Raw genomic sequence first — 22,820 nt, forward strand, 5'->3', positions numbered from 1 at the left:
ATACAATGGGACTAAACCTTTTCTGATTTTTATAATGTAAATGAATAATTAATTGTGAAAATTTTTGTTAATAATGGAAAGTTTTATTTTAATGTTACTTTTAGTAATTTTTAGAATGTAATGAATTTGAAAATTGCTGGAAATTTTTGCTAATAATGAAAATTTCGACAATGTAATGAAAATTTTTGCTAATAATGGTAGTTTTTATTTTCATCTAGCTTTTAGTAGTTTTTACAATGTAATTAATGAATATAGAAATTGATGAAAATTTTTGTTAATAATGAAAATTTTGACAATGTAATTAATGAATATAGAAATTGATGAAAATTTTTGTTAATAATAAACATTTTGACATTGTAATGAAAATTTTTGCTAATAATGACAATTTTTAATTTGATCTCGCTTTTTAATTAAATATTGCTGATAAAAGCTCAGTGTAAATACTGAAAGAAATTAGTAAATTTGTTTATGACTTAAGCTCTCTGTAATGTTTCTTAATTATTATTCAGCCTTAAATAATAGCGAATATTACATTACACAATGTTTAATACTAAAAAAAGCGTTTTTTTTTTCTAAATTTTTTTATTGGACTTCTATTTTTGGAAAATCATTTTTCCTTTCGTCATTTTTATTTTAGATTCGAATTATTGAAAGGCTATAAATGTTTGATAAATTTTAGCAGATTTTACCTGAATTGAATTCAAATAAAAAATTTAATTTCTCACGTTGTCGTTGTTTAGATTTGTGTTAGAATTATTGGGTATATCACAGTGAACGAACGTACGTACTATGAAGAGTTTAGTATTATTAATAACGAAAAAAATCAGTTGAAAAAAATCAACTCAACCCATCGTTTTGTCATCGTTTATGGAAATATTGCAGAATAATATGTAGATAATACAGAAATAGATATTTTCCTTAATTGATAATAGATAATATAGAAATATTATTAGAAATATTGGAGATAACATAGTCATAGTCAAGATATTTTTTTAAAAAAACTCAATAATTGGAATTTAAATTTTAATAAATTCAACTCGTTATTCTGGAATAGTTTAGTCTTATATTCGAATTATTGTATATGCATTGTTAAGAAAAGTATAATTTTCAAGAGTTCAATGTTATTAAAAACTCGAATAAAAATTGTAATGAATTCAAATAATAAATCTGTCACGTTTTAGCTTTGTAGTGGTATTATTAGAGAAGCAATAATGAAGGAACATGCTTTATTTAAAAAGTTCAAATTATTAAAATATCTAAAAATATAATAAATTCAACCCGTATGTGTGTTTTCATTTGATTTTGTATCGGAAATGTATTATACAATTCAAATTTTAACACATTCAACTCCTCATTCTGTTATGGTTTTGTTTTGCATTAGAAGTATTAGAGATACTTAAATGAAAGTAGATCTTATAAAGAGCTTAACACCATTATTAACTCGTATTGAGATTGTAATAAATTGAACCAATCCCTTCTTCACGGGGAGAAAGAAAATTCTGCCAAAATTACCATGCTTGCATGGTAAAGAAATTTCTAACAAAAAAGAAAAAAAAATGCTAATTTTGTCAATTATACCATAATATACGATATTTAAAGACCATAACGTAGGGAGAAAAACGAAGAATGGATGTAGAATTTACGGGAAACTGTTACTAAAACGAACGAAAAGATGAAAATTTTTTTGTTAATTTTTCCATTCGTGATTCCGGTTTTCAAAGTTACATTTCTTATTACCATCCATTTAGTAAAAACCCAAATCTGATATTAAATATAACCAAATAAATGGTTTTATGTCACGTTTACGATAAAATTAACAAAACGTTTTTCTGAACTATCTTTCATCTTATCATTCATTTGTTGCATTAAAACTTTTGATGTCTATGTTTTTTGCCAAATAGAAAATCAATGACATGTTTACACTTCTTTGGTTTATTTAAAATCGAGGTTTATTGGTTGCTAGGAGTTAAAATGGTTGATAAGAGTTTAACGACTGTTAATGATTTGTTTTCCCAATATACTTCCCATTTATGGCAAGGAGAAAAATAACATAAAGGATAGCTTCAAATATTTAATTTAAGTGTTTTAACTTAACTAATGTATATGATGTCGTTTCAACCATTATTTATGAGAATAGTAAGTTTTATTTACTTATTCACTTACTTTGGGTTTCTTTTGAAATACAAGGAATGGTAGAATTTTTCAATTTGAAAGATAGATAGAACAGGTTTGAGAAAGACAACAATATACATCCAGTGTTATAGCGGGTTTCGACTCCCACTGCACTAAATCTTCAGAGTATTTAGCTGAAAATCGATACTGTACAGCGGGAAAAGTACCGAAATTTTGAAGTTGCATTATTATTTAAACATGCATTATTGGGGTATTCACTGCAGCGAGGTGAGCTCGGACGCGTAGAGGTGGCTGGTTCAATATCTTTGTTCTAGCTTTTTAATATTTTGTGCTATCGGTCTTCAATTTAACAAGAGACAAGGCCATTCTTTGCATTAAGCACATGAGTTTGTGTATGTAAATGAATCAAATTTTTTTTATTTATTGTTTCACACGCAGAGTAACGTTTAATTCAAACACGATATCTCGATTTTAAATAGCGTTTGACGGGAAGCTGAGACTGCTCGGCCAGGGAGGCCCTGTGAAACAAATGATTTAAAAAATATTCCGCGTATTTATTTATTGTTACACATACATATTCAGGCTTGTCTGCTCATCACGATTTATTGTGATTCCTTTAAAATTGAAGAACAGATGACACAAGTTAGAGAAGTACATTATAAAGAGGCATCTATTGTAGTGGGAAGGTTGCGGGCTCAAAACCCGCCGTATATGATATATTTTTGCAATCTTCTTTTCCATCTTGGGCTATCTGTTCTTCGACTTGGTAAGAGTATATAAGGAATTTTGTAACGGTAATAATAAATAACTTTGTAACTTTTTAAGACGAACACAAGCCTGCATATGCATGCGTAGCAATAAACAAATAAATATAAATAAAAAGATACAACCCGGGTTGTGATGGAATTCTAGCGAGCTACCTCCACGTTTCCATTTTAGGACGTGGGACAGCCCAATACGTCATAGAAAAGAGAAGGCCATAGCACTGATTACCATAAACAAGAAATTTGATCCTATGGTAGTCCAAACGTAATGGCATCTTTCGTATGTACCATCACTACGCAGCTTTGTAGCCCGTACGCAGTGACATCTTTCTTATTTATTATCCACTGCGCAGTTTATGTTTATTACGTCGGATTACTAGATTGATCCGTGCTGAGGCCTTCTTTTCTTTAGGAGGTGTTGGATAGCCTGATGAGTTACAATTAAGTTGTTTATGTACTTCAGCTTTGTACAGGCTTATATATATTTACAAATACATATTTTTATGGTCTTTAAATTTAATAGATGTTAGCTATTAGCTTACAGAGATATGTAAATAACTAACAGATCAAAAACAAAGTTGACAAGCATATACAAAATTAAATAAAGCAGTCCACATAGTGAACAATCTGCGTTAACTCAAATTATGCTAGTACTGTTAAAATTACCACCTCTTCAGTAACAATTGCCAAATTTTACCTCTTTTACTTCCAAACAGCATGATAATATAAAACATATTTTACGGTTAATTTTACCAAAAGAGTTCTTTATTGAAGCTCTAGGGCAGTGTTTCTTAACCTTTATGATATAATGGACCCCTTTTAAAATTTTTTAAGAAGTCACGGACACCCTTTAAAAAAATTGCAAAAAACATCTATTATTAGAAAACATTTAATTTTATTATTTAAATAGTATACAAAATTTTTAAAATTAAAATTTTTAATGTGAAGGTTGCTGCTGCTTTTCCTTAATTTTAATTGGGGGATGGTTTTCGACTAAGTAACGTGTATATGATGTTCAACATTCAATCTATTTCGATGTTATATTTTTATTGTCACAAGTGTGGAAAATCCCGCTTCGCAAAGATACACTGTAGCAAACGGAATTATAGCTGCCATAGTTCGCTTTACAATGGGTAGGCTTCCAAACGTTTTAAAAATTAGGAGTAGTCAGCGGACCCCTAAAATATAACTCATGGACCCCTTAGGGGTTCATGAACCACAGGTTAAGAAACCCTGCTCTAGGGTGAAAATTACCGTGCTTTTTTGAGTTTCCAAAGAACGGGAAAATACGGTAAATTCTGGTAGTTTGGACCATATTTTTTTTTCTCAGTGAGTCATCGTTTGATTTTGCGTTATAATTATTGAAGAAACTAAACTGAAAAAGGATATATATTTTTCTTATAAAATTTAAAAATATTAATGACTCGAATTGAGGCTGTTATAAATCAAACTTGCCGGGGGGGGGGTTGTTATCGCACCATTTGATAAAATTGTAGATTTTTCAATAGATGAATGGTTGTTGGTGGTTGAATATTAATAATAATTCAAACTGAATAATTAACTCCCTCCTTGTTTAATTTCACAAAAAAGTATTGAAAGAACGCAAACATTTTAAAAGAAGTTCAGTATTAATGAAAACTCAAAATGAAATTATGATTTATTTTCTCAAAATTTTTTTTATATTAGAAGTATTGTAGATCTATTAATGCAAATATAAATATTTTTTATTAGTCGAGAAAGAAGATTTTTGGCGAGAATCAATACTTCAAAGAGGCAAATCCTTTAAGAAATATAACCGAAAAGAAATAATATTGAAAAGAAATATTATAAGAACTATCAATAATATTGGACAAAAAAGCGAAACTTAACATACAAATATACATTTCAAATTTTATAAGGGTTCCCGAATACCTTCGGAGAAACTTGGAAACATATTACTAAGAGTTTTTAATTTAATTTGTCTTGTTCTTAAACATGATATTATTACATTATACTAGAACTTTTTTCGAATTGTGCGTGGGTTGAAAGCGGTCAAAACTCGTTATAAACCTGCTTTTTTTTTGTAAATTGTCCATTATTTTGTAACAAACTTTTATTATTTTTTAAAATTTTTTGGCTTCATTGTGTTTGTAAATACTGAAGTTAAGAAATGGAATATGAATTCAATGCAATATTGATTTTTGAATGATATACTGATGTACATCTAAAACTGCAAGGAAACTGAAAAAAAAGGTAATTAATATTTAAATTTTTTTAAAAATAAATTGGTGCGCTGTCTATTCCTTCGATATGTAAATAAGAAACATTTCTGGAAAAAATTAATGTGACTGTCGGATTTTAAGCTATCCCTCTTTTTTTTTTTTTTTTTTTTTAATTTTTTTTTTNGTAGATCTATTAATGCAAATATAAATATTTTTTATTAGTCGAGAAAGAAGATTTTTGGCGAGAATCAATACTTCAAAGAGGCAAATCCTTTAAGAAATATAACCGAAAAGAAATAATATTGAAAAGAAATATTATAAGAACTATCAATAATATTGGACAAAAAAGCGAAACTTAACATACAAATATACATTTCAAATTTTATAAGGGTTCCCGAATACCTTCGGAGAAACTTGGAAACATATTACTAAGAGTTTTTAATTTAATTTGTCTTGTTCTTAAACATGATATTATTACATTATACTTGAACTTTTTTTCGAATTGTGCGTGGGTTGAAAGTAGTCAAAACTCGTTATAAACCTGCTTTTTTTTTAAATTGTCCATTATTTTGTAACAAACTTATATTATTTTTTAACTTTTTTTTGCTTTATTGTGTTTGTAAATACTGAAGTTAAGAAATGTAATATGAATTAAATACAATATTGATTCTTAAATGATATACTACTGATGTACATCTAAAACTGCAAGGAAATTGAAAAAAAAATGCAATTAATATTCTAAAAATCTTTTGAAAATAAATTGGTGCGTTGTCTATTCCTTTGATATGTAAGTAAGAAACATTTCTTGCTTACATATTAAAATTAATGTGACTATCGGATTTTAAGATATCACTTTTAAAAAAAAAAAGGTTTTTGATATGAACGCTGAAAACGCTGTTTGATATATTAGTCTAAATAGTGGCATGTCAGCCTATGTTAAATAGTTGTTTTGAATTGCAACTCTTGCTCTAATTGAGATCGAAACAAAATTTAAGTGGTTTTGGAGGTTTAAAAAATAAAAATGAGCTCTTTAATTTTAAGTTAAAATCTGTAGTTTGTTGATTTCGTCCTAATTGCCCCCCCCAAAATAGTATCTTTTGTATTTTGAGTATCTTTAGTAAATATTTTTGCTCAAAGCTTTTCCAAGTTATTTATTTATTTAGCTTTAAAAAATGAAAATAAGTAAAAATCTGCAGTTTGGTGTATTTCGTCATAATTGCCCCCCCCCCCCCGAAAACAAAGTAAAAGATTTTTGAGTATCTTTAGAAAATCTTTTTGATCAAAGCTTTTCCTACATTATATCGAATTTTTACGATGTAAAGGTTTGTTAAATTTAAGTGTTTCTTGAGGTTTAAATAACAAAAATAAGAAAAAATCTGTAGTTTGGTGAATTCGGCACAATTGCCCTCCCCCCTAAAAAAAAGATTTTTGAGTATTTTGAGCATCTTTAACAAATTTTTAATGCTCAAAGCTTTTCCTACGTTTATTTAAAAATTTTTACAATGTAGAGGTTTGTTAAATTTAAGTGATTTTGAAGGTGCGAAAAATAAAAATAAGTAGAAATCTGCTGTAGTTTGGTGATTTCGTGACAATTGCCCTCCCCCTAAAAAGATTTTTGAGTATCTTTAGTATATTTTTTATGCTCAAAGCTTTTCTTATGTTGTTTTTAGTTTTTACGTATTTGTTACATATAGAGATTTAGAGATATAGAGGTATAGAGAGAGAGATAGATGTTACATCTTTGGTGCAGCATTTTTAATAACGCTTGTTAGAAATCCATTCATTTTATTCCTCTTTTATTTAGTGCCAATTGCGCTAATTCAAAATCTATCTATTAAAAATCTGAAATTAAATAAATAAAAATACACGAACCATTCATTTAAGAAAAAACGCATTTGCATTAATGTTAATCACGCTTTATCGGGCTATGGTTAGAAAATCTCATTTTAGCCATTAAACAATTTTTTAATTAATTTATTATTTTATGAGTGAATAATAAAATAAATAAGTACAATTAATCGATATTTTTATATTTTATTATATAAGAAGTAGTCTAAAATGTATATTTTTTGAAACATGATGCAAATTATTTTTTGATTGAAAGGATACAATATCTATATGTTTCAACTAAGTTAACCATGTTCATATAAGTGGCTAGACGATTTCGTTTTGTTATTTACTAGCAAAAATAAAATTGATGTTTAAAAGATATTATAACAATTTATTAAAAATATTACCAAAAGAAATGATGGAAAAAAGAAGAGGATAAGAACTATTCTTGATTCAACGTTGAAAATGAAGCAAAACACATAAAGCAGCCGAGTTCGTACTGACCAACACTGGGATTTGAACCTGAGTCATCTCCTAGGGAAGCGAGTGCTCTTACCCCCGAGCCACCGTGGCTCTGAGAACAAGTTTTGAAGAATATTGAATTAAAAGCATCAAAATTTGCTAGATTTCTGGATGAAATTTGAAGGTCTTTCTAAAATTTGCCTTTTTAGCCGTCTCTGTTAGAACAAACCAATAGGATTCTATGTTTTTAATCTGGTATTCCTCGTCAATGTTTTGATTTGTTTTAATGAAGTTTTTCCCCGCTTGGCGTAAAAATTTCATTTACGATTTCCAATGTGTAATGTTTATTTACTTCTTCACTTTTCATGCGAATTCTAGAAATATATAGTTAGGAGAAAGATTGTGATTGCATATAAAAATGCAATTTTTATCTCGTGTAAAAATATAAGATGAAGTATTATATAAATATATTTTTTACCCTGTACTTCATACTATGCTCAACTATAATTTCTTTTCAATAAATTTTTGGTTTTAATTAAATTTTTATAATTTTTTTTATTTTGTAATCATTTCTCTAGATCCCATTAAACATCTTTTAAAAAAAATTAGTTTTCGAACTTGGCACGTGTATTCTTCACAATTGTGAAATTTATCTTCATTTTCTGAAAGACGAGTTAAGGACAGAATAACAATTAGAAATAGTTTTGCTTGCTCATTCAGTTATGATTATTTGGTTCTCGGTAAACAAAAGATTTATTTCGAAAACACTTTTTGAATGTCAATTAACATTTTTGCGAAGAGGCAGTTAAAAAAGTAAAGAGTTTTTATTTAATTAAAATAAGAACATTCGCTTCGCCTTTATCTGAGAAATATAATTAAAAATATATGGCACAAAAAATACTCGAAAAAAATATTTCATGTCATTTTTAAAATTATTTCCACCAGATAATTCATTTAATGAAATGAACGGATTAAAAAATCCATACAATTTTTATGACATTTAGAAAAATTGGACTTTAAAACATAATTTTTTTAGGCAATTAAAAGAAAAGTATATCTGGGTAAAAAGTAAATTCCAAACATTACGTTTACATTTTTGAAATATTTTAGTCAAATGAACATTTATTATTTCAAAAGCGTTTCTGTGATGTTGTATTTAAATAAAATGACATAATCATTCTATCTACGATTACTTTTAAACTATTTTATTAAGATTATTTCAATTAGTTGTGTTGTTTAAATTTTTTGAGACTTGATAAGAAATGACACCAAAAAAATAATACTGGTAATAAATATTTTAGATTTTGCTATTATTGTACTTTATGTTGTTTGGTGGTTAGTTTAGTCAGCTGTTAGGGTTTGTTTAACACTAACGTTATGCGTTGAACAAGATATTAGTAATGAATTCTATGAACGAAATATTAGCTAGAAAGAGCTTTTTATATTTTATAAGGACATTACTTTGTAATATTTTATAGTGACATTATTTCTTCATATTTTGTAGTGACGTTATTTCTTCATATTTTATAGAGACATTATTCATGTTTTATAGTGACACTTATCTGTTTAGTTTTCGCTCGCTAATGCAAGAGTCTCAACCCACTGCTGTGGTTCGTTTAACAATAGTGCTATGAGTTTATCAAGATATTAGTTGCCATGAATTTCTTTGATGTAATATTAGCTAGAATTATCATTTCATATTTTATTGCGACATTGTTTCGTCTTATTTTATGGTAACATTATTTCTTCACATTTTATAGTGACATTATTTCTTCATATTTTTTCGCGGCATTATTTCTTTATAATTTAATAGTGACATTATTTCTTCATAATTTAGAAGCCACGTATTACCGTCCAGTTTTTGAAGGCTATTACGATGTTTTCATATGCAATAAATACATGACTGCAGAATCTTTGACACGTCATAGCAATTAAAAGTAGAAATTCAATTATGGTGTCGTCATAGTAACTGAACGTTGAGCCATGATATTGGTATCTGGAACAACAATATTTTGAAAAATTTTTTGCAACATGAAAAGGTATTAAACTAAGCGATGTTTCCGTTCAAGTTTAACCATAGTAAATAAAACAATTAATACAATAACAATATGATATAATTAGCATAATTAAATCTTTTAACCTGTCTTCGTATTAAATACACAGCAAATTTATATAAGATTTTATTTCAACGTGCTCCAAAATTATTTGAGGTGCTTATATACTGTCTCAGAAACCAAAATGAAAGGTTATTCTTTTGATTGTAAAAAGATACCTACTTTTCTGTATTACTTTTTGCAGAATATATAAAAATGTTTTAGTGATGAATGTTTTTTGCCATTACAATGTCTTAATTTGATTGTACCCTGATTTTCATGCCGGCAATAAGAGTTTTCTATCTATTGTGTTATTATATACTCAGCAAAAAATTCCGGATCGAATTGCAGTGAAAAGTAAGTAAAAGTACTACAAAAAATTAAGGTAAAAAGTAAGTACCGTTACTTTTTAGGTAAAATCCATTTTTACCGCAACATGTTAAGGAACAAAAAATCTGACGCAGTAATTTGTACTGTATTATATACCGTAAAATCACTGTCTCACTTTATTTAACTTAAAATTGATGAAAAAATTACGGTATACTGTTTTAAGGTAAAAATAGAACTTACAATAAAATGGGCCAAAAGTACTGGTATAAATTACGATATAAAATCAAATTACGGTATAAAATACCAGCACCCAAAGTACTGGTATTTTATACCGTAATTTGATGAGGAATGTTTTACAACTTAGAAAAAATTCTGAAAACTAACTGGAAAAAATAGTAAGGAGAAGTTTCATACAAAAAATGTCACATTTGGAGAGTGTGTCATTTCATTCTTTCTATCCCATAAAATATTTGAATACCTCTTTTTGTTTGCTACAAATAACAATTTTAAATAATTACCTGTATCCTTGTGGCATTTATTTTTTTATTTACGATTATAGCACTTTGTGCACTCAGTATTAAGTTCGCCTAAATGCAATTTGTTTGAAATATCACAGAAACATTTTCATTATCATTCATTATTTAATTTACTAATGACTAAAAAAGTTTCGAATTATAAAATAACAGTTTATATGTTTCTGTTAGTTAGGTAAATTTGTATGCTAAAGTTACAAAAAAAATATCATAGATTGTTTTCGGCAACTAATGTGTATTTTTTTTATTTCTATAAGGATGTCGTACTTTTTAAAAAAAAATTACTACTCATTAATTTTAATACTCTGTCAATTAAATACCCAGGAAACGCTCTATTGTGCATTATTTACTAACTTAATTGGCATGTGCTAATTAATCAGCGGATGCTAAGTGGTTCCCATGAAACATAAATATTTCTACTCGATAAAAATAACTTCGATTCTGATTCGCTTGAGGCAAAAGAACGCTTTGATCCGTCTAGTATAAAATGAGGTATGGAATTATGAAAATTTATTTTTATGTATTTTGAAATAAGATTTAATCTAAACTGTATGTTTAAAATAAGAAAATTATCAAGAAAAATGGCTTTAAGCGTTCTATGTAAACTGTTGTTGGTTATTGTTTTTTTTCGTGCTTTTTATTTTACAACGTGTTTCTTAATTACCACCTGTGACAAAGATAGTTTTCAAATTTCTGTCGGGTAGAAAATAAAAAAAAATATAAAAATTAGGGGTTAGAAATAATATTTAAGCTTGGAAAAAGCGCTATTTAAAATTTACGAATCATATTTAAGGAAAGGTAAAATTAAGACATCAATAAGTTTTATTTGCCGGAATAAGTTGAGAGAAGATGTTAACTGGTTTTCATTATTTACATATGCTTTTTGCTAGATATCGATTTGTCAGATTTTTAAAACATTTCTGTTTTTAAGTATTAATTTGTAACTTCTAATATGCATGTTTTACTTCATTTTTCGTAAGGCACATAAAAGTGCATGCTAAGAGTGGTAGTTATACACCTTGTATTTATTATCAGTATGTAATAAAGGGCAAAATATAATTTCTCAAAGTCAACTTGGCAAGAATGGAATTATAAATATATTAGAGTTTTAGAAGATGATGCAATTTTTTCTCATTATTTTTTAGCATCTTGTCAAGCTTAAGTTTTAGAAGCTTTTTCAAAAAACAAAATCGCTGGTTTAATCCATGAATAAGGACTATAAAATTATTTTACTCTCCGTTTAGATTTTTTTAAATTTCAGTATCATAAATATTCATTTCCATCTACATATTGTAGCCCTGAAGATGTGGTGGGTAGAATCTTCACCTAACACGGCTTGGATCTGGGTTCGATCAAGTCTTAGTGATTTGAAATGCATTTAAATGTAATGTCTGAAGCGGTTGTAGACCCAAAAAAGTACAGATATGTTTGTGGAGCTTGGTGAGGAGGTTGGTTGAATATAACCACAACCTTCCTTCCGATCTGAATTGTGGTAAAGTAGTGCGTGTTTGCGTCATAATTGTTTTCGAATCATTATACAAGAGTTAATGATGATCAGACTATTACAAAAAGAGAGACGTAGTTGACCCAGATTGTCGCCAAAAGAGCTATTTTGGATAGATTTACAGTTTCTGAATAAACCCATTTGTGGTTCACAACGAAGGCGAAAAAGTTTTCAAACGAATAGCAGTAATGCTAAGAGACATAAATAAAGATTAACGAAAGATAAACGATGTGAAAAACATCTTTACCAGCCAAATTGGTGCAGCGTTAACAACCAAATCAAAACCTTCTATGAACCACCTGCTAGCTTTACACGTACCACAAGCAGTACGCTTGCAGCCAGTTTACAGTGGGCCAGAAGACCATGATCTTTGGCCAAAAGTCAAAATTAAATTCTCAACTAAAATATGTGAAGGCAGTTTTAATATATCCTAAATTAAGTATTCATAATCATTCCAAACATTATAATTTACTTTTTGGACCAACGAGAGTACAATGTATTTCAACTATGAATTCAATTTACCTGCACATAAAACCCCCCAAATTTTGAAACAAATTTTATCGAAATACTAATTTTGGCCACGAAACCTTGGATGATGGCTCACTGTACAGTGGAAAACTGACTGTTTAAAGCAGTGGTTCCCAAATAATGTTTCGCGAAACATTATTTGGGAACCACTGCTTTGCGTAGAAAGGTCACGTAGTGTTGCGTAGTAGGGTTGCGTAGAAAGGTCACAGTAGGTTCCAAGAGTTAGGACAAAATTATGTCAGTTATGAAAATCTATAATAATATTTTTATCGAATCAATTTTCCATGAGTTATTTTACATTGATTTGATAACTATTCTCAACGTTTGTCTTTTTTCGTTTTTATTCAAATGAAAACCGCATTTCAGTTCATTCATTCATTTAGAGTTTATGCCTATAATAAAATCAAATTGCGAACTAGACTAGAGGGTACTTTAAGCCTTTAAACGGAAATGTATGACATAAAACCATATTTTATGATTTGTAATATTAATAAAAGCACGATGAAAAAATTTTATTCGTAAATATTTTCAAAATAATTAATAAAATTTTAATTTATTAATTATTTTCAAAATAAATATCAGTCTGTAAGTTGATTAATATTTTTCACAAATTTCTCTAAGTCTTAAGTTTCCTATAAGAGAATTAGGAATTAATTAGGAATTAGGGTTACCATAGTCGAAAAAAACGGGAACCACTAGTCTTGATCAATAGTTCTTTACCATGGGCCCGTTGCTCAAGCCGGTCGAGGGCAGCGTGAACGGTGATAGTCTGAGCCAAGATAAATCTTTATAACAGTCTTTTGAGACGATTCCCAAGGGAAGTATTTATTAATTTTTATGTGTATTAGTAAGTGAGATTCGATTTTTTTTTATAAATTTGATAGTCCACACGCCACTGGTCTAGAGCATTTCAAATAGTATGTACATCACAAAAGAACTTTTCCCTGACTCTAGTATAATTTTGTTTATTTATAAACATTGATTTGCATGAAATGAAATGAAATGAATGCATTGCCAAAATGAATTTTTTTTTATCGATAATTAACTATAGAAAAACATTCTTTTATAAGCAATATTTAAAAATTATTTTTATTTCAGTAATTTTAATCATAACTGAGCATAAATATGATAATGCTTCCCTAAAATTACAAAGAAAAACTATAGCGGTTGTAATGAAGTTAACTTATTAAAATGACTTACGCTAATTTTCGAAGTATAAATTATGCAAAATATTCTAAATGCGTTAAATACAAATTGAATGTGTTATAACATTAATTAATAAAACATTTGTTTAATTACTTTTCTTTTAGAGATGAGGCCTTTAATCACTTATTATGCATATTATTTAATGTTAAAGTCTTAACTTCGATAACTTGTCATTTTAGTGACAAATGACTGTAAATTCAAATCTAGTTAGAGCTTTTGGGTATGGAAATGAATTCTGAATGTCAAAGTCAGTGTCATGTCCTGGCAATTATATTTAACTCAATTAAGTAACACACTGTGAAAAACAAAGCGGTTTCAATTAGTGTATTTTTCTTTCCTTGAGTATTATCTAAACATGTATTACATAGTTAGAGTTAAATTATCTAATTTCATTTGCAAGAATAGTTCATTATCATAATTCGATAGTAAATGATAAATAGCAGTGCTTAATATTAAGTTAGTTGGGGGAGACTTCAAAGCTATTTGTTTTTGTTAAAATTAATTATTGAACTGCTAATTAAATTGAGTCTAGTTTTCATATCATATCATATGGTAAAATAAATGAAAGGCTTATAACATATGGCGTTGTATAGTTTTTTTATGTGCTATTCATTGCTGTATGTTTAGCTTTGCCGCTATGTTTCTAGCGTTTTTACATGCTGAAATGGAAAACAGATTTAGAGAGGATTCATGCTATCTTTTTTGAAAATTAAAAATTATTGGGGATTTAATTTTAATTTTTAAAAACAATTACTATAGGAAAAATAAGAGAAGTGGTTGCTCAGGGTTCGAATCCCGGCGATGGCTGGTTGATTCAAATTCCGCATCTGGCTTGCACCGACCACTGTGCTGAGGTAAAATATACTTAGTTTTAGACGGATTATGACGGTCCCGTTTGCGTCAGGCTAACCGTGGGAAGTTTTCATAATTTTCCTGTCCATGTAATGCAGGTTAGTTTTATCAAAAAGTCCTCCACGAAGGCAAATTTCTTCCAGTACATGTTCCAGGATTTCCATTGTCTTCTGGATTGGGTTCAAAATTACAAGGCTACGGAATTGAACATTAGTAGTCGTAAACGCTAAATTGGGTCGGCTGTTCAACGACGGTTATAAAATGAAATTAAATATGAATTTTTATTTTGAGCTCATGAAATATGCAAAATTTGAGAATTATTAATTGATTTTAATAATTTTTATCTGAATGGGGAAATATCACTAAATTACCGTTTTTAAAACAGTTTGATAATTTTTTTTAAATTTTTAAAAGTTCATTTTAAGTTTAAAACATTTTTTAAAAAAAATTTATGTATAATGTGATAAAACTGAACATCCTGATTAACTTTCTATCTAATGATCGGATTTTTATATGCTGGAACTCTATCTTAGTGGTTTGAGGGTCTAAACTTAAATATGCTAATTATTAGCACAACTAATATTTTAAGTTATGAAATAGCACACGTAAGCGTACTTAATTCTGAATAAACATAAAATTTTTAGAAAGGGGGTAGCTACAATCTCGTAAATATGGTTCCACTAGTTTAAGCAGGTTAGATGCGTAGCTTTAAATTTGCTTCGATTTTTTTAAAATCAAATTAAAGCTTTGCCTCGACTTTTTAAATGAAGTCAAAGTTTTGTTTCAAGTTTTTAAAGCAAATTACAGCTTTGCCATCCTTTTTTCTCTAAGTTTTAATTTTTTAAATGGAAATTTATTTTATTTCACCTATAAATTTTTAAGTTATAAAAATTTAGAAGGTTTAAAACTTTATATTTCAGCAAAATAAGACAGATAAAAAAATGTTTATATTTGGATCTATATTATTTTTAATTTGTTAATAAAATGATTGGTTGGTAAATTTGATTGATAGGTTGATAAATTTGATAAAATATTATCTAAAAATTTGAAAGTTCTGGGTCCTGAAGACTCATGGTTTGTAAAATCTAGCGGAATCATTGTATTTATTTGTTAAATATACTTTTTAGTTTTGTATATTTTGCTGGATGTGTAATGAGAACTATAATTTTCAAAACCAGACCATAACGAACGGAAATTACCAAATGCATTGTTTAAATGCCGTATATTTAGTTTTCCCCCTCACAATTATGTTTTTTTTATATCAGAAATGTCATTATCATGCAAAAACGGTAATTTTACCGGAATTTTTTTATTGGTGTAGCATACCTATACTATTTCTCGATAATCTTTATTTTGTTTGTTAAAAAAATCAAGAGCCAACTATATTTTTAACGTTTAAAACTATTGCGAAAATATACTTTCAGACAGGAAAGATAAATTTGTTTTTGTTTTGAAAGTAACAGAGTTTGAAAAATAACGATGTGTTTAATCCGTAACAAATTACCTCTTTTAACGGTTGCAGCAGACGAATCATAAATTTTCTCTTTGTAACAGTTTATCAGGAAGAAATTATTTTCTTTTGTAGTTTATTTTTATGTTTACACATAGATTGCACATTGGAAAAGCATTTAAGATATTTTTCAACGATTTTATAGTCGTTTTTAAGTAAAATTTGAGATGGAACTAAATACCATTTGTTTAAAAGTACAATATCTAATGCTTTTGTTTAAGGAGATTCTTTTCAAATTAGTAGGTGACGATTTTAAGAATCTCTTAGAAAACACAAGCAAACCCAAATACTTACTTATTTGTAATATTGTAATTAGGAAAATAAATATTTCTAAACATTGTTCGCATTTACTTAAAAAATTGTTATACATATTTGTTTGTTTAAAGACATTTGGAACTAGTATTTTATTTTTAATTGAAGACCAGACCGTTTTGCGAAATTTAAATTTCTGAATTTAAAGTAACTTTATTGTTTAGGAATATCTGATAATAACTAAAAGAATTGTTTATCTTTTATAAAAACATTTTTTTTATAACTGCAGTTTCATTGGTTCCGATTTATAAAAATGGTTGCAAGAACTAAGTATTATCTCACTGTTGCCGAGTTAGTACTTTGTACACGATTGTACAAGTTTATACACTATAGACTTTTAATTTTTTTGTTTAAGTTATATATATATATGTAATTTAGCAACATATTTGTTGATCATCACTGAAATCAAACTATTACTAAACGATTGATACATCAGCGTTTTGTAATTTAATCCTTTTAAATTTTATATTTTATTCTTAAAACATTCCTTAGGTGTCAAATAATTTGGTTTCACTATTTTCATTGTTCCTAAAATCCAAATTACTTATTTTCTGTTGTTTGTTAGGAGAAAGAAACAGTTTTCTTTTCCATTTATTAGAAATGTAATATAACGGTATTAATTCTTCGAATAAATTTATTAAATAATCCCTGCAAATTATAAATTAAATTAATCAAATTACAGAAATAAGCTTTACTTAACTTAAGCTTTATAAAATTATTGTTTACTATTAAATTATCTATTAAATGGCAAATAATTTGTCAGTGCTATGCCCTGTCGACTCTTATAATCCAAATTATTTCTTCAGTGTTTCTTAAGGAAAATAAATTCTTTTTCTTTCCTTTTATTAGAAATGAATAATGAATGATTTCGATTCTTCGAGTAATTTCATAACTAAATCGCTGTCAATTATAAACGAAATGAATCAAATTAATACCAAGTTGATAATAAATCAGCTTTACTAACTTACAGTTTTATAAAACTCTCTTTTGCTTTTAAAGTATACGTTTATTGACAAATAGTTTGCAATTGCTATTTCTGATTGAAGATTCCTTTCTATTTATTAGAAATGAATAATAAAAGTTTTGATTCTTCGAGTAACTCGATAAAATAATCGCTGTCAATTGTAAACGAAATGAATAAAACTAATACGTAGTGAATTATAAATCAGTTTTAATAATTTAATCTTCAAAAAAAAATATTTTTCACTTCTAAGCGCTATCCATTTTATGACAAACAATTTGCTAGTACAATTTCCGATAGACTCCTATGACTCCGATAGACTCCTTTCCATTCATTAAAAATGAGTAATAAAGGTTTTAGGTTCTTTGAGTAGTTTGTTGAAAAAATCGCTGTCAATTATAAATGAAATGAATTAAATTTGTATCAAGAGAATTATAAAAATATGCTTAACTAAATTTATATTTATAAAAATATTTTTTACTTTTTAGCTATACATATAATAGAAAATAGTTTGCTACATCTATTTCCGATGAACTCCTAGGACTCCGATGGACTCTTTTCTATTTATTAGAAATGAATAGTAAAAGTTTTGATTCTTCGAGTAATTCGATAAAATAATTGCTGTCAATTGTAAACGAAATGAATAAAATTAATACGTAGTGAATTATAAATCAGTTTTAATAATTTAATCTTTATAAAAATATTTTTCACTTTTAAGCAACCCATTTTATGACAAACAATTTGTTAGTACTATTTCCGAAAGACTCCTAAGACTCCGATAGACTACTTTCCATTCATTAAAAATGAGTAATAAAGGTTTTAGGTTCTTTGAGTAGATTGTTAAAAAAATCGCTGTCAATTATAAATGAAATGAATTAAATTTGTATCAAGAGAATTATAAAAATCAACTTAACTAAATTTATTTTTATAAAAATATTTTTACTTTTTAGCTGTATATATAATAGCAAATGGTTTGCTACATCTATTTCCGATGAACTCCTAAGACTTCGATTGACTCTTTTCTAATTATTAGAAATGGATAATGAAAGTTTTGATTCTTCCAATAATTTGATATCATAATAGCTGTCAATTATAAAAGAAATGAAACAAATTAATACTAAATAAACCATAAATCTGTTTTCTAAATTAATCCTAATAAAAATATATTTTACTTTTTAGCTATCCATTAAATGGTAAATAATTTGCTAGTGCTATTTCCGATAAACCCTTTTTCATTTATTAGAAATGAATAATTTAGGTTTTGATTCTTCTAGTAATTTGATAACATAATCGCTGTCAATTATAAACGAAATGAATTGAATTTATACTAAATGAATAATAAATCGGCTTTACCAACATAATCTTTATAAAAATGATTTTTACTTTTAAATTATCCTTTAAATGGCAAATAATATGCTGGAGCTATTTCAGACAGGTTCCTTTCCATTTATTAGAAACAAAGTATAAATGTTTTGATACTTCAAGTAATTTGATAACAAAATCGCTGTCAATTATAAATTAAATGAAACAAATTAATACCAAGTGATAAATAAATTAGCTTTACTAGCTTAATCGTTATAAAAATATTTTTTACTTTTAAGTTATCCATTAAATTTGCTAACGCTATTTCCAATAGACTTCTAAAATATAAGTTATTTCTCTCCAGTTATTTGTAAACTCTTCTCCCCTTCCAGGGCTTAATTGTTAATCCTTATAGCAGTCAAATTTGTATAGCAGTCAAAGTAGATAATAAGGATCGCATTGTTTCGACAGTCTCAGTAACAAAAAAGAAAGTATTTAATCTTTGAGAAATGATTTACATTTAAAGCTTTTTGGAACGAAGAAATGAGAAGTAATATACGTTCTCGAGTACCAGAAAAGAATATCCTTCTTGAGAATGAATGGAGAGGGTATTAAAGAAAAGATAGTATTGTTTTGTTCCTTAAGATTGAAAAGACATCTTAACGAGAGTATTTATTTCAGTTCTAGCTTGTATTATTAAAGTAGTAATATCTTAGAGTTCAGTTTTGATTCATTATAAGGACTTAATACTTTTCTAGGTAAAGTGTACTGGTATAAAAGGAGATTTAATATTTTATTTCGGAAGCTAGCTTTTGTATATTAAAAAATTTCTAACTGTTAAAAAATAAAATATTCTGTATCTGAAAAATAATATGTATCTAGTTGCAAAATCTATTGTTTCAAGTAAGAGATTTTTTATTGTTCTAAATGTGACAGAATAATGTAACTCGATGCGTCATGAGTATAACAATATTTTTCTTATAACAAATATAATGTAGATATAACAAAATATATTTAAGTAAATTAAACAAAAAACATAAATATAACAGAGATAACATAAATATAACTATACAAAATAAGGCATTCTGTATGCTACAAACAAATTAAATGATTTAAACATAATTTCAAAAGGTATTAGATGTAACTATTTAAATAAATTGTTACATCTTACAAAGTAAGATATTCTGTTCATAACAACAAATTCAGTTTTTTAAACCATTGAAGTTTTTCAATAAGTAATATCTTACGTATTTTAAACGTAGTAGATGTAACTATTAAAATTTATAACTCTTGGAAAGTAAGGTATTCTATTCATAACGACAAATTCTGTTTTTTAAACCATTGAAGTTTTCTAATGCAGAGATTTTGTATTGTTTTAAATGTAACGGAATGGTGTAACTCAATGCATCATGAGTGCAACAATATTTTTCGTATAATAAATATAATGCGGATATAATAACAAAATATATTTTAATAAATTAATTTAAATGTAACAAAATAGATAAAAATAACAGAGATGTCTAACTATACAAAATAAGGCATTCTGCATGCTACAAACAAATTAAATGATTTTAAACATAATTTCAAAAGGTATTTGATGTAATAATTTAAATAAATTGTTACTTATTTCAAAGTAAGGTATTATATCCTTAACAACAAATTCAGTTTTTTAAACCATTAAAGTGTTTCAATAAGTAATATCTTACGTATTTCAAACGTATTAGATGTAACTATTAAAATGTATAACTCTTAGAAAGTAAGGTATTCTATTCATAACGACAAATTCTGTTTTTTATACCATCGAAGTTTTCTAATACGCAATATCTTATAGCTTCAGTTTTTTGGGATTATTTATTTAACGTAGTTTATTGTTTTAACTATAAATGAAGTCAAATATTCTGTATGTAACAGCCTATTCAAATGTTTTCAAGCATAAAACATTCCAAGCGTATTAGATATAACTTTAAAAATTTCTAACTATTACAGAGTAGGGTATTCCTATTTATAACAACAATGTATATTGGTTTTAATATAACAAAATAAGCATTCTGTAGTGCCACTATAAAAACTATTGTTTCAAATAAAAAAAATCTAAGTTTGTTAGATGAAACTTAACTTTAAACAATTATTATTATTTCAGTGGAGGGAATTGTATAGATATTTGTGTTCCTTATTAAATGAAATTTGCATTTAATCATGGAGGTACACCTTTATCAAAGTGAGATGTTCCCGTTTATGACAACTATGTCAATTGTTTTTAATAGAACAAAATAAGACATTTTGTTGTGTCACAATAAAAGCCATTGTTTCAAATAAAAAAAACTAAGTTTTTTAGATGAAACTTAACTTTACTAAACAATTATTATTACTTCAGTAGAGGGAATTGTACATTCTTTATTTGTGTTCTTATGTTAGTTTTCTACTTGCTGTAATTTTGGTTTAAAATTAAATTGAACATGCATTCATTATTTATATTTTACGATGACAATGATAATACTAAATATACAATGATACAATGAATACAATGATAATACTATAGACGTTAGAACACATGAATGGAAAAAATCAAGGTTCTGTAAAAATGTCCGTAATTATTCAAAATTAGTAAACTGTAAATAATATTTTTTTCAAAGCAAAACAAGACCAAATGTATAGCTTATATTTGATGGAGCCTTTCCTTCTGAAAGGTTTACGGGCGAAGCAGCAGTACCTACAGTTTTTAAGTTAAAAAGAGAAACAGGCTTTTTTAATAGACATGCAATTAGCTTGTGAAATTTGTAGGAATGTTTATTGTGCTGATAGAGATGTTTAAGCTAACTTTACTTCAGTTACCATAAATGTTCCATCAATGATCAATATACACACGCAACCAATAGAAATACGTTTCTACTGGTATAGAAATGCGAATCGTCCAATAGAAATAGTGAAAAAAGTAGNACAATTTCAAAAGGTATTAAATGTAACTATTTAAATAAATTGTTACATCTTGCAAAGTAAGGTATTCTATTCATAACAACAAATCAGTTTTTTAAACCATTGAAGTTTTTCAAATAGTAATATCTTACGTATTTTAAGCGTATTAGATGTAACTATTAAAATTAATAACTCTTAGAAAGTAAGGTATTCTGTTCTTAACAACAAATTCAGTTTTTTAAACCATTAAAGTTTTTCAATAAGTAATATCTTACGTATTTCAAACGTATTAGATGTAGCTATTAAAATTTACAACTCTTAGAAAGTAGGGTATTCTATTCATAACGATAAATTCAGTTTTTGACCAGTTCCAGTTAGCCAGTTGACCAGTTAAATCCAGTTTTCTGACACGTAATATCTTACAGAGTCAGTTTTTTGGGATTATTTATTTAACGTAGTTTATTGTTTTAACTATAATGAAATCAAATATTCTGTATGTAACAGCCTATTCAAATATTTTTAAGCATAAAACATTCCAAGCGTATTGGATATGACTTTAAAAATTTCTAACTATTACAGAGTAAGGTATTCCTATTTATAACAACAATAAAGATTGTTTTTAATGGAACAAAATAAGACATTTTGTAGTGTCAAAATAAAAACCATTGTTTCAAATGAACAAATGCTAAGTTTGTTAGATGAAACTTAACTTTAATAAAAAATTATTATTATTTCAGTGTATGGAATTGTACAGATATTTGTGTTCCTTATTAAATAAAATTCGCATTTAATCATGGAGGTACACCTTTATCATTACAAAGTAGAATGTTCCCGTTTATAACAACTATGTCGATTGTTTTAAATATAGCAAACTGAGACATTCTGTAGTCACACAACAAAGTCTATTATTTAAAGTATTAAAAAATGAGATATTCTGGAGCCTCACAAAGTCGATTGTTTTAAATGTAACAAATTAAGACATTCTGTAGTGTCACAACATAAACTATTGCTTCAAATAAAAAAAATTCTAAGTTTGATAGACGAAACTTAAACTTTAATAAACAATTATTATTGATTCAGTGGACTGTTCTTTATTTAATTTTTTTATCTTTATTTGTGTTCTTTATTAAATAAAATTTGTATTTAATCATGGATGTAAGCCTTTATTTTAAGATCAAAATTAGATTTTTCAATCAAGTAATGTACAGGTTCTTTCCTTTTTAAGCTTTATTAAACTAATTGTACCAAAACGTAATTTTATTTTAGATAAATTTATTTTTCTACTTGCTGTAATTTTGGCTTAAAATTAAATTGAACATGCATTCATTATTTATATTTTACTATGACAATGATGATACTAATCATATAATGATACAATGAATACAA

The 22,820-nt window shown here is 27.0% G+C and overlaps 1 protein-coding gene across 2 annotated transcripts in view; it reads left to right on the plus strand.

The window, feature by feature from the left end:
• Positions 1-22,820, plus strand: part of LOC107440232 (metabotropic glutamate receptor 1-like) — a 251,769-nt gene that overhangs the window by 111,035 nt on the left and 117,914 nt on the right. The window lies entirely within an intron of this gene.

Source organism: Parasteatoda tepidariorum, chromosome 5 (assembly GCF_043381705.1).
Source record: "Parasteatoda tepidariorum isolate YZ-2023 chromosome 5, CAS_Ptep_4.0, whole genome shotgun sequence".
NCBI classification, from domain to species: Eukaryota; Metazoa; Arthropoda; class Arachnida; order Araneae; family Theridiidae; genus Parasteatoda; species Parasteatoda tepidariorum.